The 26,582-nt window shown below is 45.1% G+C and overlaps 1 protein-coding gene across 1 annotated transcript in view; it reads left to right on the forward strand.

Annotated features, from left to right (window-relative positions):
• The first annotated feature begins 4,304 nt into the window (after window positions 1-4,304).
• LOC147701306 (putative methyltransferase DDB_G0268948) overlaps window positions 4,305-26,582 on the forward strand; it is a 115,001-nt gene continuing 92,723 nt past the window's right edge. Inside the window, exon 1 of the mRNA XM_086928619.1 lies at window positions 4,305-4,399. The gene's annotated coding sequence lies outside the window, so the exon portion shown is untranslated. The remainder of the gene's footprint in view (window positions 4,400-26,582) is intronic.

The following is a 26,582-nucleotide window of genomic DNA, read 5'->3' on the forward strand; positions in this document are numbered from 1 at the left end:
TGGGTTCTCGGGGCTCCAAGGATCAGGATCCGAGTTATCTACTTACTTTGGATGTACTACTTGTACACTGATAAACTATGAGAGCTTTGAAAAAGTCATCGAGTACGATGAAAACGTGTCGGCTGTTGTTTTAATCATACTGTACATGAAATGGAACAATTCATTAAAGGGAAAGCTCAATTTGGCTTCAGACCGGGCCACGGTACTGAGACTGCTCTGGTTACCGTGTTGAATGATCTGCGAACGCGTGTCGACAGGGACAAGTCAGCATTTTTAGTACTGCTTGACATGTCGGCCGCGTTCGACACGGTGAACCATGAGGTCCTTCTGAGCCGTCTCGGTAATGCGGGAATAATGGGCTCAGCACTAGCCTGGTTATCATCATATCTGGATAACAGACAACAGGCAGTAACATTACCACCGTTCCGCTCTGCCATACGCCAGGTGAACCAGGGTGTCCCCCAGGGTTCGGCGATAAGTCTGATTCTTTTTAATCTGTACCTCCGCCCCCTGATACAACTTATAAGATCTTTCGGTATTCAAGTCATCAACTATGCCGATGATACCCAATTGATTTTTTCTTTTGAGGGTTCAGAGGCAGTGTCGAGGGACACCTTCCATCAGTGTATGTCGGCCACAGCAGAGTGGTTGCAAGCCAATTCACTCCAATTCAATGGCGCAAAGACGGAGATATTGCACTGCTCTTCTGACCGACTCCCTCGCCCATTGCCGGAAGACTTTTGGCCTAGCTCCATTCCAGGCTCGGTGGAGGCAGCAGACTCGGCCCGCAATCTGGGAGTCATGTTCGAGTCGAACCTGCAATTGGACGTCTCGGTGAACAGGACTGTTGGGACATGTATGGGCCTGCTCCGTGCTCTACGGAAGATACTGCCGCTTCTCCCGCGGGAAGCCAGAGTAGAAGTAGTGCGTAGTACCATCCTCAGTAGGTTAGACTACTGCAACGCACTACTTCTAGGAGCCCCAAAGGTTTTGATCCATAAATTACAGAGGGTTCAAAACATGGCGGCTAAACTAGCCCTATCCCTGCCTCGCTCGGCCTCTTCTGCCGGAGCCCTGGCAATCTTACATTGGTTACCGGTCCAGCAGAGGATCTCTTATAAGGCTTTGTGCCTGGTTTTTGGAGCATTGCATGGTCAAGGACCAATACCATTGCAAAATCTCTTTTCGTGGTATCAGGCTGCTAGGCCTCTGAGATCCGCCACAGCGTTCTTAGTGAAAGTCCCAAGAATAAACAGAGTGAGAATGGGCGGCCGCGCCTTCAGTTTTACGGCCGCCACAATGTGGAACACTCTACCTCTAACACTGAGGAGCAGTCAAAATTTGATTCTATTTAAAAAGGACTTTAAAACCTTTCTCTTCCCTAGAGCAGAATAAATTGTAGAACTGATGGTGGAACTGATCTCAGCCCCAGGATACCCGCTGGGTGACAGCTGCGCTTAATAAGCATTAAAATACATACATACATACATACATACATACATACATACATATATACATACATACATACATACATGTAGTTACATCACAATGCTTGGAGTCTATTTTACGAATATGGACCTGTCAAACTGATGGACTGTTTACTTTTCAGATTTATGGTGCTCTGGACATTCAATATATATTATTTGTATGTTGTTGTTTTTTTCTCTTATATACTTTACACTATTGGGGTGACATAGTGTTATCTGTTCCATAGAGCACACTTTACTGTTCGGATGTTCTAATGTATTTCCTGACGACTGTGTATGTGCCAGCATCTATTATAGGCCATTGTCACCTTGATATTTTTCTAATAATAATTCATAAGGCAACCAACTTTTTCTTTAATATATATAATACTGTACTGACGCATCTTTCTTTAATCACTCATAGTAAATGCCACACACTTAAAAGCAATCCTTGGCCAGCATAAATCCCAAATCATATACTTTTGCAATTTCAACATAGTTATTGAATCTTGAAGGTCAAGGCCAATGGGCATGTAAAAAGACTCTGACATCTTTTAGTGGCCAAAAGCAATGTGACATGACCTGTGTCAGGACAGCAACTGGACACAAAACTAAATGGTCAGAGCAGCAAGACCTCTGACCTCCTGGTCAGGGACCTCTGCTCTCGCCTCACACAGCTCTGTTGTTGCTCCGCTGCTCCCCAGCACCTCTCTGCTGGCAGGTAGGTGTTCAAGGCCCTCCTCCACCCTCAGGTTCCTGCCTGCGCCTCATCCCTGGTCGTCTAGTGGGAGAGCCTTGCTCTTCTGCTGGCCCACTCTGCCAGCTCTTTTGTAGTTTCTGCCCTGTCTATGCCTTGTTTGTGTAATTGTGCCTTGTTTGTGCCTGTTTGTCTACCTTTGCTCATTTTCTGTCTGTCTCCTTGTGACTTTTCTGTGCCTATTTTTCTCTTTGTTGCCTCTTCCACTGTTTTTCTTTTCATTGTTGCATTTTTTTTCCCTTCCTGCTGCCCCTATGGCCCCTCCTACCATGCTGGTTCCCGCTCCCACCTCCCAGCTGAGCTCCCTCCCCCATACTCTACTTATTGATGGCCGCTGTGAGGCCGAGCAGCTGACACAATGAAGGCGTACCCAAGTCAAGCCCGTCTGTGCCCGTTCATGGACCGACCGCGACCAGCGCCAGGGAATCTGGTTCTTTGACCTCACAGCACTACGACTCAGCTGCCCTCCGCACACTCAACCCCAGAAGAAACAACAACTGCCAGCTGTCCATGCCGAACACCACCCAGGGTCAGTTCTCCTGCTGACACTGCTGCTGCACCATCACACACCTCCAGACCCGCACAGCTACACCCCACCCATTGGGAACCATCGCACACAAACCCCGGAGCAGCATCCTCCTCACCGTATGCGCCCTCCACAGACACCCAGTAGAAATCTGGGACAACCTTGCTGCCCTGACGCCAGACGTCACTTTCCTCACAGAAACCTGGACCAACGCCACCTCTACCCCCAACATCGCAACCACCATTCCCGACGGATACAAGATCTAGAGGAAGTACCGCCTCAACCACCCAGGAGGAGGACTCGCCATTGTACACAAGAATGCTCTCTGACTCACCACAGCTAGCAAGAACCACTCCTCGTCCCCCATGGAAAACCTCCATTTCCAGATCCAGACCAAACCCAGAATAACCTTACATGGTACCCTTGCTGACTGACCTCCTAAGCCATGCACTGCCACAACCATCACAGACCTCATTGCCCCCCACGCCATCACCTCCATGGACTACGTACTGCTCAGAGGCCTACATTTTCACCTAGACAACCTCAGGAACCACAACTTTACCACCCTCCAGGACAACCCCACCTACATCAGATTGAAACAGCTCGTCACCATCCCCACCCACAAGGCAGGATAGACCCTCAACCCCATCTTCACAGGAGGAAACAACAACCACTTCTGCCACACCTTGCAACCCCTCTGGATGGACCACCACTGCATACATTACTCCTTCTCAAAACTCACTGCACGCAAACCTACACCATATCCCTGTGCAGGAATTGGAGCAAGGTCACTGAAGAGCATCTCAACTCCACCCTCAACCACGCTCACCCTCCTGCTACAACCAATATCAACTCTGCAGCCAGCGAACTCCACAGATGGATCACAGACTGCACAAACAAGCTCTAACCCCTCTGGAACTCCAGTAGCCCTAAAATACTGGTTTACTACTGTGACCTGATATGTGCGTTTTGTATGTGTGGTTTCATTAAGACAGGGTAGAAGCCCATCTAAGCCAATAGCATAAAGTTAATTTCTCATACTCTGTTGTGTAACTTACTGAAGAAGCACCGGCCTGTGTAACAGTTAACATTCAATATCTCTCACAGCAAAAAAAAGGCAATCACACCATACACATTAATACAATAATCATATTGGTTTTTAGAAGAAATTAAGATGGTTCGCTAGAGATCAAAAGACAGACTGTTTGCATTTTCATTTAACTGACTCAGAAATGAGAAATGAGATACCCTAGCCTGGAGTCATTAATTAGGATGCCAAGGCCATGCTTTTAGGCACCTGACAGTCTTGGGCATAAACTACTGACACTCTGAGGAGCCGCAGCCATTGGGGTAGGTGAATCAGGCAATGGAAATGGGATCTAACAATGAACCACCTATGAAACATTCATTTTTTTTAGACGGATATGCACACACATGACTTATTCAATGTTGTGCCTCTGTCTTTAGGTTATGAATATTAATGATATAAACATTGACATTGCTTCAGATCCAGTCTGCATCCCATGATTGCTGCTAGCGCTTTGCCAGGCTTCATCGCTGCGCCACGAAGGGTAGCTCTCTGAGCACTAAGGACCTTCCATCCACCAGTGCAGGCTGCTGGCCAAGCAGGAGGACATACCCACTGCAACAGTAAGTTGCACTTTATCCATTGTTTCCTTCTCTAGAATTACTAAGGATTCATCTGGGTTTAAACTGTAGGGCAGTGGACATGAACTTCAGCAGGAATGATTTCCCTCTGTACACATCACCAAAGAGCCTCTACTGAGAAACCTCATGATGGGATGTCAACAAAAAAATGTATATAATGCCTTTTTGACTAAATAACATCTGCAGCCCATTAAGCACTTAGGCGCTGGTGGAGGCGATTCAGCTGTCTAGGCATGCAGATAGATGATGGACGGTCAACAGAATCTTGTTTGGTGTCTCAAATTTAGCTTTATTCGATTTATCTGCAAAAATCATAAAAGCATACAAGTACATTTTATACAACAAATTTAAAAAGTTTTCCCCATCGAGAAATTTATAAAGAATCTATAAAACAGTTTTCCATATGTAAAAAGGCAATGATGAAGATATGGCCGGAGGCCTCATGTTAAAGCGTCTAGTAAAATTTAAACATGTAAGGCTTACATCATAGAATTTCTGTATTTCATCACTGACATTAAAAAGCGAGAAACAACAAAGATGACATACACCTCATCTAACAAGAGTAACTTCAAATAAGCGTTTTTACATGTTCTTATGCCCCAACGTTTAAGAAGAGGTAAGAGGAACAATTTCCTTGGGGCAGAATACAGATTACAGAAAAACATAATATGAATGTTACTTTGTGATGAATGATCATCGCATGGGCAAATTAGGTTCGGCGAAATCCAATCAATTTGTTTTGGAAGAGTGACCATACGGAAGAAAGTGCCTAAACGCAGCCTGGTAAGAAGCATACGAGGATAAGGTGCAGTTTCAGTCCTGAGATACAATTGTAAACCTTCAATAGGGGTAATTTTTTGGTAACTCAGGGTGGTATTTTTGAGTTTCTCAGTGTCCCATCTAACGCTTTCCAGGTGTGTGATTAAAAGTTTTTTGAGAGCTGGCCTAGATAAATGTTCTAGGGACTCTGGGTCATCATAGTATTCAGGATGTCCAATTTTAGAGAACATCAGCCGGACGTGTCGTAGCCATTTGATTTTGGATGCAGCATCCAGGTTCATACAATCCGTGATGAGTTCTCTATTAAATTGGCATTCCATAGTGGTCCAGATTTTGTGCCAAAGCAAACACGGTGATAGCTTTATAGTGTCGCTAAGGTATTTGAGGCCAGTCTCAATGTGAGTAATAAAAGTTGAAGTAGATTTACTCACACCTAGTAAATAGCGAATAAAAAGATTCTCACTAATTTGGAGTGAGGACACATTTTCAAAGCCCCATAGGCCTGCTCCATAAGTGACTGTCGCTACACACTTGGCTTGGTAGATCTGTAACATCTCGGCAGTTGGTTTGCCCCCAATTTTAGCTGCAAAAGTTCTCAGGGCCCCAATAGCACGGGTAAAGGCAAGCTTCCTAGCAGATACTGCATGTTTCCAAGCTCCTTTCCGCTCAAAAACAACACCCAGATAACAAAAAGTGTCTGTACTCTCAATTCTTTGCTCGTCAAGATATATCGAACATTGTGGCCTTTTGTTTTTTTGGGTGCATGGCATGGAGAAAGTTTTAGAGATGTTCACTTTCAGATTTCTTTTCCCCATGTAGGATGAGAATTCACTTACCGCTCTCTGCAACCCTACCTTAGTCCTAGACATAATTGCCGCGTCGTCGGCATATAATAGGATGGGTACAGGCCTACCATTGACGGCTGGGTAGTCACTTGGCAGATTTGTTAAATGCTCTACAATAGAGTTAATATAAAAGCTAAATAGAAGGGGCGCAAGTATGCAGCCTTGCCTAACCCCTCTATTTATGGCAAATTTCTGAGTACATTGCCCCTGGGTCCCGAACCTCACTCTGGCACCGGCATCTCTGTACAGTTCTTTTATGAATACGACGATGGTAGGATCCACCCCAATAAGTTCCAATGTTGACCAGAGCTGCAGATGATCCACACAATCAAATGCTGAGCTAAGGTCAACAAATGTGACAAACAGGTCCCCTTTTTTGGCCTCAGTATATTTGGAAATCAATAAGGACAGGTTTAAACATTGTTCCTGGGTACCCAATCCCTTTCGGAAGCCATATTGGAGTTCCGAGATGACCTTTTTTTCTGTCTCCCAGTGCTGAATTCTCTTAAGGACGATCCTTCCTGCGATTTTCATGAGGCCGTCCAGTAACGATATAGGACGGTAGCAAGCAGGATCGTCCCTATTTCCCTTTTTAAAGATGGGCACTACAATTGCGTCTGACCAGGTGTTAATTAAGCCGCATTTGTTTCCCATATTTAAAACGTTAGTTAACAGGGGAGCCCAGAATTCCAGATTTGTTTTATAGACATCCACTGGTGTGTGGTCGGGGCCAGGGGCTTTCCCTGGAGGGCTTTCCCTGATTGCATTTTCAACTTCTAAGGTGGTAAAGACCAGATCAATTGGGTATGGGGATACTGGGGGGTCACTTAACTGATAATCCTGAGTTGATTTATTCAAGGATAAGATTGCCTTTTGTTGATTCTGGGTGTCCCCCTGGCTGTTGGTGTAAAGTTTGCCATAGTGTTCTACCCAGAGCTCTGCCGTGATTGCTACATCTATGCAATTGTCAGTATCTTTTGTGTTGTATACTGATCTTATAACTTTCCAGAAGAGGTTAGTGTCCTTATTCCTGGCAGCTTCCCCCAAAGCTTCCCAGGCCTCCCTTTTCATAGTTGCTTTCCGATGATTAATTTCCCTCTTATACTCTCGTCTGGCCTGGGAAATTTGAACCCTGTTTTTCGGAATGGTGTTTAAAGCTTTCTTCAAATTCTTTAGGGCAGCTGTACACCTAGAGTCAAACCACCCGCATGCGTGTTTCCCATTCTTTTTGTGGCTCTTGGTTAAAATATCTTTTATGTACAGCTGGATATTAGCGAAAGCTGCCATAATCGCCTTAGGATCAATATCTTCTTCTAAACAGACAAATATGTCTGCAAAGCAAGATGATATGAAGTTGTGAAAGCAGATTGTGGGGTTCAATTTCTCCCACTTTATCACATAGCCGTTTATCTTTGTTAAGGTGACCTCTAGTGGATAAAGTGGACCGCTAGATTCCTTTGCTTTCTCCTCTGAGAGCCTAACCCCAAAGGTAATAGGGTAATGATCGCTCATTGGGTCATCCCCTATCTCCCAAAAAGTTATAAAATTGGGTTTAGTGGGGGATATCAGTGCAAAGTCGATTGTAGTTTCACAGCCTCTTCCATTATATGTTGGGGCAAAGGGAACTGGGGGGGAGCATGCCTGATTAATGAAGGTAAGATCAAAAGAGAATATAATACTGTTAAGGAGAGACCCCAGATTGGTGTGTGAGAAGTGGAAAGGGCCATCCTCCTCATGATCTGCAAGGCCGCACAAACCTAACTCAGAAAATGGGCAGATGGCACAATTGAAGTCTCCCACCCAGAGAACTGTATGGTCTCCCGTGTTTTGATCTCTCACTTTATGGATGTGGTTTGACATTTTATTCAAAATCAATTCCATTTCATTTACTGGCATATTGTTATAAAAATTCACCAGTATGACCTTTTGTGTGGTGCCCCATTTAAATGAAAGGATTTGGAAATATTGGTCAGAGTGGAAGTTATATACCTTTATATCCCCTACATTCGAGGTGTATATGCACAAACCCCCTTTATTGCGACCCTGTGGAGAGGGCGCAGCGGGTGAATGGAATGTTCGATACCCCATAATGTGCCTTTCCTCTGCAAGCCAAGTTTCTTGCAGGCAAAGTATGCCATGCTTCTGCACAGTCTCCAACCAAGGTGTGTGCATGATCTTATTGCCCAGACCTGCTACATTCCAGGATAACAGTGAGTGCTTTAATTCGCTAACTTCCTGATGTGTTTGGCCCACGTTCCTTGTTACGTCTACCGGGACTTGGGAATGTACCCTATCTAGATGTTGTGTGGCCCGCACTGAGAGGGGGCGCTGGACAGGGCAGGGTTGTTCCACCACCAAATGGGTCGGATTGTTAACAATGAGTGGTGATTTATCACTACTACTGGCATTCATTGAGTGATTTTGGTCACTCGACCGGGGTGGGAGATCGACGATTCCCAGTCAATCCACCTGATCTAGGCATTCAAACCAGTTCATAGTCGGTGCTCCTTCCCACCAGTTGTTAGTGGGTTGCCATCCCTGCCCATGCCCCTTCCATCTGTGATTGTGGGCTATGGTACAGGCCCCAGGACACTCTACTACCTGTTTTGGAGGGTAAAAAAGGTAAGGGGTTTAGTGACAATGGCTTGTTCAGTCGCATATGGATCCCATGTGGTGATGAGATGGGCTGTATGAGGGTCTGCAAATGACACCACGATGCAGTCTCCTGGTATCGATTTGTAAGTGCGACCCACCCATGGGACTCTCCTGACCATTAGGACCCTACTCCTGTTGGTGTGAGGGAGCTGCCTGTTGACATTTAGCCAGTAGATCACTTTGTTCTTTAAGGACCACTGGGTTTCCACAGTGTCAGGGTCAAGCGGAGGTACCCCAGCCAAGATAACAACATAGGGCCCGGCCTCAGGGGGGAGGTCAATATAGCCTCCGCAAAAGTTCTGATGATTTTGGTGTGGGTTAGGTATACGCTCTAAAAGAGGAGTGATAGGGTTGCTCGCCTTCTGGTCAGCTCTAGAAAAAGATTTGGGCTGCACCTGTTTTTTGGAAGGTTTTTTCTCTGATTTTGGTGGATTGGATGATGGAGGGGCAGCGACATTTGCAATTGTCCGGGGTTTGGGAATAGGAGTAGGTTTGGGTAATGGGGGGGGTAAAGGTGAGGGCAAAATTAAAGGAACAAGGGGGGCCTCCTTAGAGGCTGGAGCCGTTTGGATGCCAGTGTTAGAGGCTGGTACAGGTTGGATGCCATCATTACTAACCTGGGGGGCACCCTCAGTAATATGGGGATATGTTGCTTCCAGCTGTTTTAGGCTAAGCGTGGCCAGGGATACTAAGGTTTTATCCATTTCAAGAAGGTGATTCTCAATGCGTGACAGTCTGAGTTTAAAAGGTGTCAATAGTTGTTTTAAAGTAACCCAGACTGTTTTGAGAAAGTCTTCATCATCACCCGCTTTATCCATGTCCCTCCCTAGCTCATTTTGCCCTCCCCTTGTTAAGTTATCGCCAAGGACGGTAGGATTCTCTAAAACAGGGGCAGCAGTGGAGTTAAAATAAGTAAGATTGCTATCACCCCCTGTTAACTGGGTAGCTGGAGGTGATGTTTGTTTAAACTCCCCTGTGTTGGGCAGAGTTCTTCTATGATTGAAAAACTGCTGCCTTGCAATTTTTGCTTTCTTGCGAGCATAAGCAGATTTTGCATTGTTTTTCTTTTTCAGACCTTGGCGATCTAGGTTTTTACTTTTTGCTACAGAAAAGGAAGGGGCAGGAATGTCCGGCAAAGTGGTAGGGTTTCCCTGTTCAGTAGGCAATTGGCCCTCACTAGGTTTGGAGGTCATGGGTGAGAAGATAAAGGAAGAGTCTAATGGTAGTGGAGAGGAGGAAGGGGGGGAGTGATGAACGTCGGCGAGAATCAACAAGGGGGGGGGGCGTGAAGCCTGTTGGGGGGATGCCATTATAGAAAATGGGGTAACCCAAAGCGGTTTTGTTGGACCTGGGTAGTCAATATTAGCATAGAAACAATGGCCCAACCCGAAATCGATTATTAGCTCAATGAATCAGTACTCACAGTTGATCATTTTTTGTGACTGAATGGGTGTTTACAGTTAATCACCTTTTGTAGATTTTATCAAACCACTTAGAAATGCATCCACCTTGGAAAAATTGATTTATTCAAAAAAGGAGTTTTAATGAATTACTCCAACACAGCGAGGAAATTTCATATATACATTAATAAAATTTTTCAAACAACGAACGGTAACAAAGAGAGCAGCGTGCTTCTATAAAGGTGCCGGAAAAACAGAAGGAAAAAGTGATTTAGATAGAAAGGGTGTAAGCCTCAACAGAATAGTGACATAGGGTTATTTATAAAATTGAAAAAAACAGTGCTGTACAAAAAACAGCAAGATTATGCAATAAGGCCACTGATTGCTTATTTCTCTTTTAGCATTTATACATTCTTTTACTGGCATGTATAATGTTTAGAAAAAGGGTAGTGGTCCTATTTTTTGGAGTTTAGCTAAAAGAGAAAATTCAATTTTATAAATAACCCTATGTCACTATTCTGTTGAGGCTTACACCCTTTCTATCTAAATCACTTTTTCCTTCTGTTTTTCCGGCACCTTTATAGAAGCACGCTGCTCTCTTTGTTACCGTTCGTTGTTTGAAAAATTTTATTAATGTATATATGAAATTTCCTCGCTGTGTTGGAGTAATTCATTAAAACTACTTTTTTGAATAAATCAATTTTTCCAAGGTGGATGCATTTCTAAGTGGTTTGATAAAATCTACAAAAGGTGATTAACTGTAAACACCCATTCAGTCACAAAAAATGATCAACTGTGAGTACTGATTCATTGAGCTAATAATCGATTTCGGGTTGGGCCATTGTTGGGGGGATGCAGCAGACGCAATGTTTCCCAGGGAAGATTTTTTAGAATTAGCAAATGTTTGGGAGAGTCTGCGCGCAGCGTGTAACTCGATTGAAACCCTCTTCTGCATTTTTGTGATTTCGGCATCTATTGCCAAGTTTGTTTTTACAAGAACATCGTCCAAGGTACCATTTGGCTTAGTTAAACCCAGCGCAGTCTTACTGCGACTCCCCCGAGTACACATAATGTGTGACAGTTATGATTTCTGTAGGGTACTCACTAATCTCAGAGTCCAGGCACGATGACAGTGGCAAGAACCAAGGGGGGTGGGCCTGGCCAGTCCTCCTAGTCCTCGAACGGCCTCAAACGGTCCCGCCCTTGTCCCGGGCTTCTCCCGGCGCCCTCCCGCGCGCTCCCGCACAGCGGGGATGTTACTTCACTTTTATGCCTATGAGATTGGTGGATGAGGGGGTGGAGCCGGCAGGGAGAGCAGCCCAGGTGGTGACGGGCGCGCGGGGACTCCTGGTCCTTGGAGTCCCCCGCTGCAAGCTCGCAGCCCTGCCGGTCAGTGGGAACGCCCAACCCCTTGATGGAAGATGCAGTGTGGCGGCCGCAGCTAACCGCGCAGCGGGACCCGCGAAGCGGGTCCAGCCAGTAGTAGCGGCAACAGCGGCAGCAGGCAGCAGGGTTACCAGAAATCCGAAGGTGAGGCTAATGTCCGTGAATTTTGCCAAAAGGAATCCGCTTGCAGGGTTTTCAGCCGCCGATTAAGAAAGGTAGGATGGGGGTGGAGCCGGCAGGGAGAGCAGCCCAGGTGGTGACGGGCGCGCGGGGACTCCTGGTCCTTGGAGTCCCCCGCTGCAAGCTCGCAGCCCTGCCGGTCAGTGGGAACGCCCAACCCCTTGATGGAAGATGCAGTGTGGCGGCCGCAGCTAACCGCGCAGCGGGACCCGCGAAGCGGGTCCGGCCAGTAGTAGCGGCAACAGCGGCAGCAGGCAGCAGGGTTACCAGAAATCCGAAGGTGAGGCTAATGTCCGTGAATTTTGCCAAAAGGAATGTTTGGTGTCTCCCACAATTTAAGGAACCACAATACTCAGACATGGACTGAGGCAGGAGAACTGGCTGTACGGAATGTGTACTCCAACACAACACTGCATACACACGACTCACTCAGGCACATCTATGGGATTTGGCTGGTCACTTTATTGGACACATTGCATTGCTACAGCTACCAGGCTAATATGGAATGACCAGAACAAACCCATCAGAACTGATGCCCTTGGGCTGTTACTCACATTTTGTACTAGAGGATATGGAAAATCCACTCTGTATTATAACACTTTTCTGCACACTTTACTCCAATACAGAGAACATTAAAACTCTATGGGAGAAACACCTGTGTGGGCATCAAGAAAAAAAACAAATGGGCAGACATCCTAAGATACACAAAGAAAGTCACAGGAGATCCTCCCCTTAAATTTACTCAATTTAATTACCTGCGCTAAACCTATTCAACACATAAATAGCAGCAAAAATGCACCCAGGTTGGACGAGTCATTGTCTACAATGACTACCCATCCCAGATTTCCACCATATGGCACGGGACGTCGGAAATCAATGCACAATTCTGGAATTAAGTGGTGTCAATACTGACAGAATTGTCGGTCAGAGCAAGAAATAATACAAGCAATTCAGTGTAAACCCGATGATAGTCTTCAGTGAAGAATGAAATCACGTGCTGGTGAGTAGAGGCTCAATGTGTGTCTTGCTGATGTATACACTAAAGCGTGTGTCCATGAGGGATGAGCAAGGGGATTTTAGCGACTGTTCCTTTTGCACATAGGACTCATGTTGATGTATTGCATGTGACCTGCCTGGAACGTTTTTTGATGTTTTGCAAACACACTGATTATGTTCCACTGATGCTGTCAGATGTTTAAAGACCTAAGTTGGGAATGCACATGCTGCAATTTTGATATTGGATGCAGGGCAGTTACACAACTGCTGCTAATTTACATGTGGCGGCTTTACAGGCATTACATTTTGTGTTCAGCCGTAAGGAGAACATTCTTCAAAGATTTTTCAAATGTACAAGCTTCAATTATTTCAGAGGAAGACACAGGCCAATGGGTTTATACACCGAGAGGATCACTGTATTTTTGCTATTGTACAGATATTCAACTACTTACAAACACCTATTGCGGGACGCTAACTGAAATCAAAAGTTGTATCACTCAACTAATCTCGCATATATGAACCTGGGGGTATATTTATTAGCCCCTAGCGCCGCCTGAGCATCACTTTTTGTGACGCTCCAGTGGCGCAGATTACAAAATCACAACTATGAGGTCACTTAACGAGAAGAAATAGCTTTAGACCTCCTTGTTTTTCCTCTTTCTATGTGTGCTGCATTCTGCAGTTCAAGTTCAGGAATTTGTACAGCGCACTACTCACCCAGAGGGTCTCAAGGCGCTTGGGGGAGGGGGTGCATTATTTATCGAATAGCCAGGTTTTAAGTTCCTTTCTAAAGGAAATGTGGTTCTTTGTAAGGCGGAGGTGAGTGGGGAGAGAATTCCAGGTCTTGGCCGCCAAGTAGGAGAAGGATCTTCCTCCCATGGTGGATCTGTGGATGCGCGGAACTGCGGAGAGGGCTTGATTGGAGGATTTTAGTTGGCGGGTGAGTGTGTAGAAGGACAGTCGTGTGTTGAGGCATTCGGGTCCTAGTTTGTAGAGGGCCTTGTGTGCGTGGGTGAGGACACGGAACGTTATTCTCTTGTTGACGGGAAGCCAGTGCAGGTCTTTCAGGTGATCGGTAATGTGAGCTTGGCGAGGGATGTCCAGTATGAGTCTGGCTGATGTGTTTTGGATGCGTTGGAGTTTTTTCTGTAATGTGGCTGTGATTCCGGCGTAGAGGGTGTTTCCGTAGTCCAGTCGGCTAGTGACCAGTGCGTGGGTGATAGTCTTTCTTGTTTCGGTGGGGATCCAACGGAAGATTTTTTTGAGCATACGAAGTACGTTGAAGCAAGAAGATGAGACGGCGTTGACTTGTCTGGTCATCGAGACGGAGGAGTCTAGAATGAAGCCTAGGTTACGTGCGTGGTCTGTGGGTATGGGTGCTGTGCCCAGGGCCGATGGCCACCATGAGTCGTCCCAGGCAGAGGGGGATGATCCTAGGATGAGGACTTCCGTTTTGTCTGAGTTAAGTTTTAGGCGGCTGTTTTTCATCCATTCAGCTACTTCTTTCATGCCTTCGTGAAGATTGGTTTTGGCGGTGTTAGGGTCTTTGGTGAGGGAAAGTATCAGCTGGGTGTCGTCAGCGTAGGAGATGATGTTAAGGTTGTGTTGTCGCGCGATGGATGCAAGGGGACTCATGTAAACGTTGAAGAGGGTGGGACTGAGTGATGATCCTTGTGGTACTCCGCAGATGACTTTGGTGGCCTCTGATTTGAATGGGGGGAGGCGGACTCTCTGGGTTCTCCCGTAGAGGAATGAGATGATCCAGCCCAGGGCTTTTCCTTGTATGCCGATGTTGCTGAGGCGTTGTATGAGTATGCTATGACAGACTGTGTCTAAGGCGGCGGAGAGGTCGAGTAGGATGAGGGCAACTGTTTCTCTGTTGTCCAGTAGTGTTCGGATGTCGTCTGTTGCTGCAATGAGGGCGGTTTCGGGGCTGTGTTTGGCTCGAAAGCCGGACTGTGAGGTGTCGAGAGAGTTGTTGGATTCAAGGAAGGCGGCGAGCTGGCTATTGACGGCTTTCTCAATGACTTTGGCAGGGAATGGGAGGAGGGAGATGGGGCGGTAGTTCTTAAGTTCAGAGGGGTCTGCTGTGGGTTCCTTCAGCAGGGCGCTGAGTTCGGCGTGTTTCCAGCTTTCTGGGAAGGTAGCGGAGTTGAAGGAGAACTTGATGACATCACGGAGATGGGGTGCGATGATGGAGTCTGCTTTGTTGAAGATGTGGTGGGGACAGGGGTCGGTTGGCGAACCTGAATGGATGGAGTTCATTAGGCGGATGGTGTCTTCAGTGGTGATTGGGTTCCAGGCGCTAAGGTTGTTAGAGGGCGGTTTAGGTTCGGAGGTGGGTGGGGTGGACTGTTCTTTGGAAATGTTCTCAAAGCTGTTATGTATGTCGGCGATTTTGTTGTAGAAGAAAGAGGATAACGAATCGCAGAGGTCTTGGGAGGGAGTAATGTCGTTTGAGGCTGCGGATGGGGTTGGTAAATTCTTTGACGATGTTGAATAGTTCCTTGCTGTTATGGGCGTTGTTGTCAAGTCGATCCTTGAATGCTGATTTCTTGGTGGATCGGATCAATTGGTAGTGTTTGCGGGTGGCTGTCTTGAAGGTGGTCAGGTTGTCAGTGGTTGGGTTTTTTCTCCATGTTTTCTCGAGAGTACGGCATAGTTTCTTGGATTTCTTAAGGTCATCATTGAACCAGGGGGCCTTTTTGCTGCCCTGTTTGGTTTGGTGGTTTTTCAAGGGTGCTAATTCGTCAACGCTGTGAGTGATCCATTGTTTGAGTTTGGTGGCAGCTTGGTTTGGGTCCGATGGGAGGGAGGGTTTTGGTTGAGCGATGTGAGGAGTTGGTCGGTGGTGATTTTGTTCCAGTTTCTTCGCGGAATAGGTTGTGGGGGGTTGTGGGTCGTGGTAGTTTTGTATCTGTAGTGAACACAGCTGTGGTCCGTCCAATGGAAAGCTGTGGTGTGATCGAAGGAGATGTGCTTGCTGGAGGTGAAGATTGGGTCGAGTGCATGTCCGGCTACATGGGTGGGGGTGTCAACAAGTTGTTTGAGTCCGAGATTGGCCAGGTTGTCCAGAAGGGTAGTGGTGTTGCTGTCGTTTTTCTTTTCCAGGTGGAAGTTGAGGTCTGCCAGTAGAATGTAGTTCTCGGAGGTGAGGGCATGTGGGCTGATGAAGTCAGTGATGTCTTCGCTGAATTGTTTACGGGTTCCTGGTGGTCTGTATATGAGGGTGCCTCTAAGTGTGGTCCTGGGGTCGGTGTGGATCTGTAAGTGGAGGTGTTCGGCGGGTGCAAGGTTATCGTCGAAGCTGGTCGTGATTCTGATGGTGTTCTTATGGACGATGGCGATGCCTCCTCCTGTTTGGTTGGTGCGGTCTTTTCGGATGATCTTGTAAGTGTCCGGGATGGCTATGCCGATGTCGGGTGTTGATGATGCGTTCATCCAGGTTTCTGTAAGGAAGGCGATGTCCGGTGAAGTAGTGTCGAGTAGGTTCCAGAGTTCAGTGGCGTGTCTGTGAACCAAGCGGGTGTTCAGCAGGATGCACTTCAGGTGGTTGGAGTCGGAGCTGTGTTTGGAGTTAGTGGATTTGGTGTGGGTCTTGATGCAGGCGAATTTGGAGGAGTGGCAGGCGAAGGGACCGTGGGTACGTCCTGGGGCCACTTCGTAGCATTGTTGTGTGCGTCTGGGGTTAAGGGATAGGAGGGTGGCGGCGTCATACGTTATGCGGGAGGAGTGCCGTTTGCGGGGGCCAGGGGGTCTGCAGACATAGAAAGAGGTAAATGCCTCCTAGGATTTTTTCTGTGCAGGAAGGTGCCCCTACCTGCACAAAAACAACCCTGCAGACAACACAGGCACCCTTGCACCACCATGCAAAGGTGCCTGTGTTGGTGCAAGCCCACCGAAATGGTGCCATTGCAAATTGAACAGGACACTAATGCGCCGCACACTGGAAAAATACAAAATGATAGAAAAAGCGCTCCGTACAGCAAATGAACAACTCTCATTGGCGCCCCCATCTAACCCCAACGTGCCTCAATCGGTACTAAAACCTATCCTGCATGATCTTACCCTCAAAAACAATGAGTCCAGGAACACTTTTAAAATCTTTGACGAAAATGACATCTTCAAGTTAATAACAACACTTAAAACGTTAAACCACTTCTGTGATCCGCTTCCAGCCAACATCTTCAGCGAGATCAAAACTGTACTTATACCCATCTATACAAAGATAGTAAATGCATCTCTATCACGAGGACCCCTTCCAGGCTGGTTAAAAGAAGGGCCGGTGACCCAACTATGCAACCATATAGCCCAATTCCAACTCTTTGACCAGTTCCAACCAGGCTTCAGGCAGAACCACAGCACGGAAATGAGCCACATCATCGATAACGAACTCAGAAAACTAGATCAAAAAGAATCCTGGCTCCTAATCCTTCTAATCCTCCTAGACCTTTCATCAGCCTTCGATACGGTCAAACATATCAGTCTCCTTGACCTACTTGAACACAGAATGGGCTTATCAGGAGCTGTCCTAAAGTGGGTCACCTCCTTCTTAGACAACCAAACTCAAAGAATCAAGATTAACCAATCGCTATCCTCAACCTGGGAGTCCCTCAAGGTTCTGTCTTATCTCCTACCCTCTTCAATCTATACATGGAATCCTTAACCAAAATTCTTAAACTCTCCAATATCCATTACCACATGTACGTGGATGATACACAACTATACCTAAAAATACCATCGCTGGATGATATCCACCTTCTCAACACAACTTTACAAAAAACAGAAATCTGGCTAGCAAAAAACCACCTCAAACTCAATGCGTTCAAAACTGACTTTCTCCTTATCTCCCCACCACAGGGACAAGGTGACATAGAAAACTGGATGAAACACCTAACCGCGCTCAATTGCAAACCTCACATTATTGATTCCACAAGATCACTGGGAATAATACTAGACAAGAATCTCAACATGAGGGAACACATCAGCACAGCCACCAGAGGAGGCCACTTTCATATGAGCATTTTCAGAAAACTAAAACCCTTCCTCAACGACGACGACCTAAAAACAGCTGTTCAATCTCTAGTTCTACCCAGAATAGACTATGGGAATACAACCTTATGTGGCTTAACGGGAGCCAGTCTGGCTCCTTTAAGAGACTCAATAAACGCTGCTGCAAGACTCGTCACTAGGCTCCAGAAAGAGCAACCCAACACCCCAGATCTAAAGGAACTAAATTGGCTACCTTATGAGGCAAGAGCGCAGCTAAAGATTGCATGCATGACGCACAAAGCCCTGCACCTCAATACACCAAAGTATCTAGCCAATTAACTCGAATTATCAGGCAACAGTAGAACTCTGAGAAGCACCAACACCCTGCTATTAAAACCACAAACATTTAGGAAAAAGAAAACCTACACACGCACCTTCTCTAGCCTAGCACCCAGGATATGGAACGTCCTGTCCCAAGCAATCAGAATGAACCTCTCCACCACCTCATTCAAAAAATGAAAAATGAATAAAACTCTCTCCTGATCCCAGCCCTGATGCAAGTTGATACCAACCAGAAGCTAATCATCAACCAAGAGCCATGTTGATCTTTAATCGAGAATGACTAGCACAATCATGACCTTCTACCAGAACTAACAACTTATTCAATCTCTTCTTAGATACTCATTTATATGTGACAAGCATACAACTTTTCATTTGATGTAACTTTTGTAAAGCGCTCTGATACCCTCATAGGGTCTAGACAGTGATTTATAAAACCTTATAAATAAAAATAAATAAAATTGCGGTGGCATAAGTTATTGTTAGCTCAGGGATCTACAACTGCTGAATTTGTATGGTTTTGTACAAGTGAAATCTGAGCCTAATTATAACATCCCTGTAAACTTTGTTTTTTTTAAAGGAATATATATCCCTTCAAAGTAAAGAAGTATGATTTTTTTTATTAATAGATGCACATCTAATACTCTCTGTCATCTTTGAGGGACCAAGGGCCTCATTCATGAGAAATGACGCATCGCTGCGTGAAAGCAGCGATGCGTCACTTCTCAGTGCACACTCCTTGCGACATACCTGAAGCTTCATATTTAATGTATGACGCATCCTGTCGCAAGGAGTTACAGATACGTCAGTATTTCTGATGTATCTGTAAGCACAAAAGTGACGCATTGCTGGAGTGTGTCACAAAAGTGATGCAACTCTAGCAAGGCGTCCTTTCACATAGGGCAAGCCCCATGTGAAAGGGCCTGCGTCAGTCTTATGCCTGCAGTGAGGCAGGTTCAAGATTTTGACGCAACAGTGTCCTAGAAGTGACGCAGTGAAATCACATAGATTTCACTGCGTCACTTCTACAAGGCTTTTTGTGAGGGAACGCCCCCTTGCATACATTATACCTGACGCGGGTATAATGTAGCGCAGGGGTTTACAAAGTGACGCATCTGCTTAGATGTGTCACTTTGTAAACAGTGCGCAACAGGAGGCATGTTTTACGCCGCTGATGCGTCACAAAAAGTGACCCATCCGAAGCACAAAACTGACACAATGCCTCATAAATGAGGCCCCAAATGTGCTTCACATTATTTCATATTATTGATTGTTGTTACATCCTCAGTCTGGAACTAAAAATCCATCCAAGTGCAGCCTGCACCTCAATTTGCGCCAGAACATTGCATGGTGCAAAGTGCTGCATCACCACATTAGCATCCTGATGATAGTTGTCTTAAGTGTGGCACATTCTCATCCTCAGTTGTTTCCTGTGGCTCCTTAGTTGTGCAAGAAGTAGTTGGTGGAGGTGGTGCTCACTGTGTGGTAAACACACCTGATATGGAGGGGTTGGCCATTTGCCTCCATCACATCAGCATTGCTGTTGAGGGTGGGGTGCCAAATAATGCATCTGAGAGGACAAGTGAGTCATTCTGTTTGAATAGGGTTTTGACATAACTCTGACTACATCATCTACTTAAGGTATTGGGGGTTTGCCCTTTTGACGGTCTGTATAAATTAATACATAGAGGCTTTAAAACTGGGAGTCATTTCTACCACTTTAGGATGCAATGCCTTCGAATTATACATTTTCTCTAAATCCTACCTGTTGAGTGAGATATTGATAACACATAAAGATGATGGACAGAGTGCTGAAACCTTTCAGACACTCACCCCTAGTCACAGATCTGGGCTGAATCCATCATCATTCTTTAGCTCACTTCGCTATCACAGATCAGACCCAGCCATATGCAAATCAGTCTTGACCCTATGCCTCATGGGAACAGTCCAGGCCGAACTGCCAGGCCAGGTCTTCCCTGACCCAGAAACCAGGCTTGGCCAGGCATCCTGGGACCGGTTTCTGGGTAACACCCTTCATCAGCCAGGCTATCTTGAATCCAGGGGCAAAGTGAGCAAGGAACCCACGTCTGGGCATAACCTGCCAACTTAGTACGGACAAAGCAAACACAAAGAGATGATGGACAGAGCGTCTTTCCGATCAATTTGGAAAGTTTTCCGAATAGATGAATACGATGTTCGAAAGCGTTCATTCTTTCTGAATTGGTTCTTCCAACATGGATCAGCTGTTGGAATCTGACTTTGGGGCCCATAGCAGGCCCCCTTCACCTGGAGCCTTCCGAATGGGGCCCATGGGGAAACCCAAGGCACCCCTTTTTGCAACCATGCACAGTGTACCGGGCACCATGGGGTGCACACCACAGGTGAATGATTTTCCCCACCCAGCCCTTTCTTCATTGGGAGCCTGTTTATTTGGTCGGAACACAGGCTCCCATCGAATTCAATGGACGTCAGACTGAATCTTATTCAGAACAATCGTAATTGGTCGGTCGGACTCACCGATTTGGTCGTAAACCATTCCAAGATTGATTCAGTCCGAATGCTTCCCGAACAACATCATAATCGAACCCCTAGTATTATTTTCTGGCACTGCCTTGCTCACCTTGACACCGTTATGGTCTCCTGCAAGTCCTTATGTCCCCATAAAACCCACACTATTGCTATAGGCTGCCTTTTTGATTTTAAACATGGGGATGCATGAGTTGAAGTGTGAGCTAAAGAATATTACCAGCCACAGTCAATAGGAGAATAGTTGTTGTTTCCTCATTCAAGTCATATACATACAATCAATAGTCATCATCTAATTTGAGCATTCAAGGGGCTCTTCCTCTGTTTGCTGCCTTTATGCATTGGAAACCTTTCTTCATAGGTATACATCTACATAGAGGCAAGATGTTGCAGTGAACACAGGGTAGACAAGTTCCTGAAGAAAATAATTGCTTTAACTACAGGACCCATTAGTAATCAACATGCCTGTGGACATGGTGCCTGTCACCTGTTCCTACTCCACTCTTCCCCAATAATGTTTATACATATTTCAGGTCTGCCTTTCAAAGTTGGTATAGTTAAAACCTGCTAGTGAAGGTTTCTCACACATGGCTATGCATTCGGACAACCGGTTTGTAAAGGGTTTTTGACCTAAGTTCCTTTATGAATTCACCATGACATTCACAACCATTCCCAATGTGGATATTACATCCTAAATTGTGCATTCAATATATTTTGATTACAGACATTGATTTAAACTCATCATGTCATTACATATAACATATGGGAGAGGAAACAGATGGCGTGTGAGGTCTCATAATGAAAACAATCATTCTCTCACTGTTACAGGCACAATGACTGCTGCATTCCATTGTTCATTTTCATTCACAAAAAGTTCTTATAGTGGGTATACAATGAAATATCCTAATTTAAGAATGAGTATTAGTAGACTACGATTCCCTCAAATTGCCAGTTACAGCCAGTACACAATTTGTGTGAAACAGAACTTCCTATGCTGGCATTTGTAATGCAGTAGTGCTTACTTTTACATACATTCATTTATGACATTGCTTACTATCTGCCTGATTAGGAGTTGATTGGAGCAGAAGTCCACAGTAGAATTCCACACCGATCACATCTGACCCTGTGTTTCCTCACTCAGGGCACAAAGGTAAAAGTATGTTTTTGTGTACGTTCATGATTGTTTACTATTCACAGAGGTATTTTACGAGGAGTATATTTCCAACTGCGGAGTCTCCCCACATGCGAAACTATCGTAGAGGAATGCAGACTTCAAGCCATGTCTCCTCACAAAACATGTTAACATGTTGATGTCTTATATACAACTGTTTGTGAAATGGAATTAAAAATACTCTTGTAGATTTGGGGGATATTTTTTTATTACAGAGGGAATCCTCTAGTCCCTGTTTCCTTTCCAATAGAGACACACTGATTTACATGTATGATGAAACACCATGTGTGGTATGCTTGAGGTTTGATGGTATTAAACCATTTATGACTCCTTAGTTGCTGAGAATTTTTCAACCCAGATCTGAGCCATGGTTAAGCTAGTTGAGGAAGTTCACGCTTAAGCTTAACTTTTTTTCCAAATACGGTTTCCATGCCAATTGTATATCCGTTTTTTCCAACATCTCATGGATTCTAAAAATACCCAGGGCTTGTGCATTTCCCCGGAACGGGCCCAAATATACTTGCATATTGAGTTTATTAGGAAAAATAGGAAAAAAGTGCCCTGCGATAAAGTGACTGGATTATTTTTTTTAAATGGCATTAACCAAAAGTTTGTTGTCCTTGAGGTCACCATCTTCCCAGCTTTCAGGAACACACAAATAAAACTATTCACAAGCTGGTGCTAACAGCTGATACCACCTGTTTACCTGCGAAAGCAGTCGCAAAAAACATCGCCACAGATGACACCGGCAACTATCGCTAATGAGTTGCAGAGTAGGCATTTCTGTTCAAAAGCTGCGACAACACCACTCCTCAATATTCACAACGACCAGCCAGATTTCCAATAAGAACACAAAACAGCCGATAAGGCGCGTTAGCTGCAGGAAATTAACACCTGCTCTGACCTGGTGTAAAGTAGGATGCCAACCTGCACCAAAAAAGGGAGCCCAGCGCCGCACCTGAAGATCAAAAGATACCATGGAGCCACTGATCATGCCGCTCGGAGCCCCAACAGGGCCACAACACCCACCACCATTACCACCAGGACCCGAACACCCCATGAAATCCTCCCACCCCCCGGACCACTACAGAGGCAGCTCAGACAAAGACAGCAACCTTCAGAAAATGCACCAACCTCACAGATCCAACACAAAAGAATGTCATTACCCACTACAGGCTCAAAAGGACAACCATCCTCCGCATGCAACATCATGCCCACAGGCTGACGGTACCAACACAGCAGACAAAGCTGCTGGCCATGCTGCACTTTTTGGCCTCTGGTACCTTCCAAACAACAACCGCCAGAGTCGGAGGAGTCTCACAGCTAGCCCAATCCAAGTTCCTCACAACAGTCTTGGATGACCTCATCAGCTTGGTACCCCACTACCTATACTTCCCCCACATTGCGCAGGAACAGCTGGAGACCAGGCAAGGCGTCTGCGCCATAACTGCAGTCAAATACCTGCTTTCAGGTGCAATGTTTTGACAGAAGAATCCATTAGAGATATCTAATGTTGTTTTATATTTTTTGCGCACGATGTTATTCATTAGTGCTGCACTGTGAGAGTTTTGGACTGCAAAAGTTTAACAGCAGGAGTTTAGATGTCTGTAGTCCAAAACTAGACGATATGAATCGTCTGGCTTGGAGACAGGAAACAAAGGATTGTTCATTTGCGAGGTGCATGTTTCACTCACCCCTTGATAGTCAAGTTGATCTAAGATCTCCCTTACTTGCTTTTTAACTTCTTGTTTAACTGGGTACTGCCTTTGTGCAGTAGGTTGATTTTTTAACTGGATTTTGTGGGGAGCAGAATCCTCATCCCATCCTCCATGATTTTTATATAAGGCAGGGGCTTAGTCCACTGCCCATTTTCTTGCAAATGTGTATTTTTTATGAATTCGGATATGATTTGAGAAGGCAGGCATAATCATTTCTTCGCCATGAGGGCACTCCCTGACAAACTCTGGTGGCCAGTCTTTTTCAGCTAACAGGATATCATAGCCTTTAGAAAGATTCTCCCAAAAGAGACCTTTTATTTTCCTAGTTTTATCTCCCTCTATACGTAATGTGGTTTCATATAGTTTAAGGGGCACGCTAACTCGCGTGTCTGCAGTTTCCACCTGAATGTATTCATTTGTGTCCACTGTCTCCAGAAGATTCATCAGGATCTTGCGAGCTATGGTCACTTCTGCTGCGCTGTCTAGCATTGTCTGGGCCCACTCTCCGTTTTTCAGTTGTGTCCTCAGGATTCTCGGCATGTTTAATTTTAATACTTGCTACCTTCTTTCTGGGAAATTGTGATTTTTTACTTTGATGAGCAGGTTCGTTGTCTTTGGACTTGACGTGCTCTTCCTTGTGTTCTGACCGTCCTCTTCTTTCCGATTTCTGTGAGGAAGTCTGAAAAGATCGAGAGGGACGTGTATCAATATCTTGATATCTGTCAGGTTTTCTTAATTTATCCCTATCTCTAAAGTTATATCTTTTTTCAGAGGGTTCCCTTTGGGGAGACTTGTCTCCTCCTCCTGGAGATCTATTTCTCCGTTGGGGAGACCTTCCTCTGGACTGAAATTGTTTTTCTCTGGGAGTGGTTTGTTTATTACCCTCCCACTTCTTCTTTTGAGAATTAAGATTGTTTTCAATAAAGGTTTTTTCAGGATTTTCAATTAGCTGGGGTTTTACTGGTTTACCACCCGAACTATCTCTGCCTAATTCATCATAGGATTTTTCAATTATATGTTCTAGTCGGTAGGTTGTACCGTCAAGTGTAATTGGAACTAAATCTCTATATACATTTGTTAATTCTTTTATTTTAACTAAGAGTTCTTCGTTTGACATTGTTTCAATGTCTGGGTGAGGTGTGTAGCTGGCTAGAACCGGCCACGTGGCTCCTGGTCTACCTAGTGGACCAAGCCTGGTAATATGATTTAGATCTTTTAGGGCGCCATTAAATGAGAGCAGGTGCTCTTGGTATGTTAGTGGAATTTCAATTTCCTCGAAAGGAGAGTATTTCTCTGGAGATTCCGCTATTTTATAATAGTGGAACTCACGTGTCACAGCATGTGCTGCTGGAAAAGTTATCCAGGAATAGAATAACTCTGTCTGCCGATATTCATGTGCCCCTACCACAAATACAACTGTACCACCTCTCGGTGATACCCCATTTTCTATAAGTTTTATAGTTATGGTTTTTCTTATATTGGCCGGGATGAGTATTGCATCCTGGTCGTCTTCATTAAACCCTGTAAGGTCTGCACCCGGTTGATTCGTATTTACTGCGGCTTCACTGGTTTCGTTGTTGTCGCCGTGGTTTTCAAGGAAACAAAGATTAGGTGCACAATATTTTGGAACACTGTATCTGTCAACGTTGACTATACCGTAAACTAATACATAGGATTCTCATCCTACTAAGTTTCGGGGGATATTAACCTTGCACCCACTCCAGACGTCTATTGGAGTTTTTACGGGAGGAAGGGGTCTGTGTGAAAAGCACGACTGAGTTACTCTAGAATCTTGCGTTAGATTATCGCCTTACCAAACGTTGGGCGCCATGTAGTGTAGTTCCTATATTCCCAATAGGCTCAGCGCATTGGAATAACATAAACAGTAGTGTAGACGTAGGACTGAGGTCATCTAGGTCTCTGCTGACTATGTTAGACCTAATTAGTTTTGCCAGCTAGCTCAGAGGTCACTAGAAACTTTCTCAAATGAATAGGGAGGGGTTAACTTCCCTGATTTAGACAAGAAGGGATTAGCTTCTGACAACCATATAACATGACAACTTTTGCTCCTCCAGAATAAGGAGTGTATCTCCAGAGTCGTGTGAAAACAATAGACAGCTATTTCACTCAGTCAATCGTGCATACTTAATTTCACCAGGGTGCAGAGAAATAGAGAGACGGGCGTTTTCAATAAAAGGTGTTGTTTTATTGAGCAGTCTTCTTTCTCATGCAAAAGAAATGAATTGCCACAATTGCAATACTTATCATGAAGTAAAGTGCGTACAGTAAAAGGAGTATTATGAAATAATACTGTAAAAGCATTGATATGGTTTCTTAGCCATATGATACTTTAAAACGGATAAAATATTTACATACATAAAAACATTGACTAACAAACTCAACTGGTGCTTCTAAGATACGCCTACCCCGGTGTACCTGACCTAAGCCTGATACGTGGGAAGGAGTAAGTAAGTTGCAGTTTTAAGTTAAGTTAGATTTTTTTGCCAAGAATCTGAATCAAGAATTCTCTCTAAGGTTTGAATCAGCTCTGTACCTTGGTTATAGAATGAAGAAGGTCTTGTATCTCGTTTCTCAGGACACGATCTCCCAGTAACCCGCAAAGGTGACTGGAAACACCGGTGCTGGATTTCTCGGCGTGAGAAAAGGCAGCTTCTCCAGTGTGTCAAAGGGGAGGGACTGCTTCCTTCGGCTCTCGCATCAGCTGGGCTTCGGATAAGTAGATAGCCGCTCTGCTCCACACCACTGTGTGTTGCTTAAGGCAGGTGTTGGTATATTTATACCTGGAAGGTGCCGTGTTTGACGTAAGGTTGGACATAAGACGTCAATAAAAGATGTCACTAAGAACTGACTGTTCCTTTAGTGCTCGCAGGAGTACAATTACAAATCAAAATAAAACAAAGACATGGGGAATTCCCAGGTTGCTGAAGGTTTGGTGTGTCGAAAGAACTTGTTGTGCTCTCTAGGAATCTATTTGGGCTGCGTGGGCTATGACTAAATATGGGTAAGATTCTTATGCCTTCATAAGGACATGATTTATCATAACCGCATAAGGGCTTGAATGAGGAATATTTAATTAGGGTCCTAGATACATTCACAACAGTTTAGAGTAGGCGGAGTTGCACCAGTCACAGCTGTGCAATTTTAATTTTGGTGCTG

This window comes from Lissotriton vulgaris, chromosome 7, assembly GCF_964263255.1.
Source record: "Lissotriton vulgaris chromosome 7, aLisVul1.2, whole genome shotgun sequence".
In the NCBI taxonomy this organism is placed as follows: Eukaryota; Metazoa; Chordata; class Amphibia; order Caudata; family Salamandridae; genus Lissotriton; species Lissotriton vulgaris.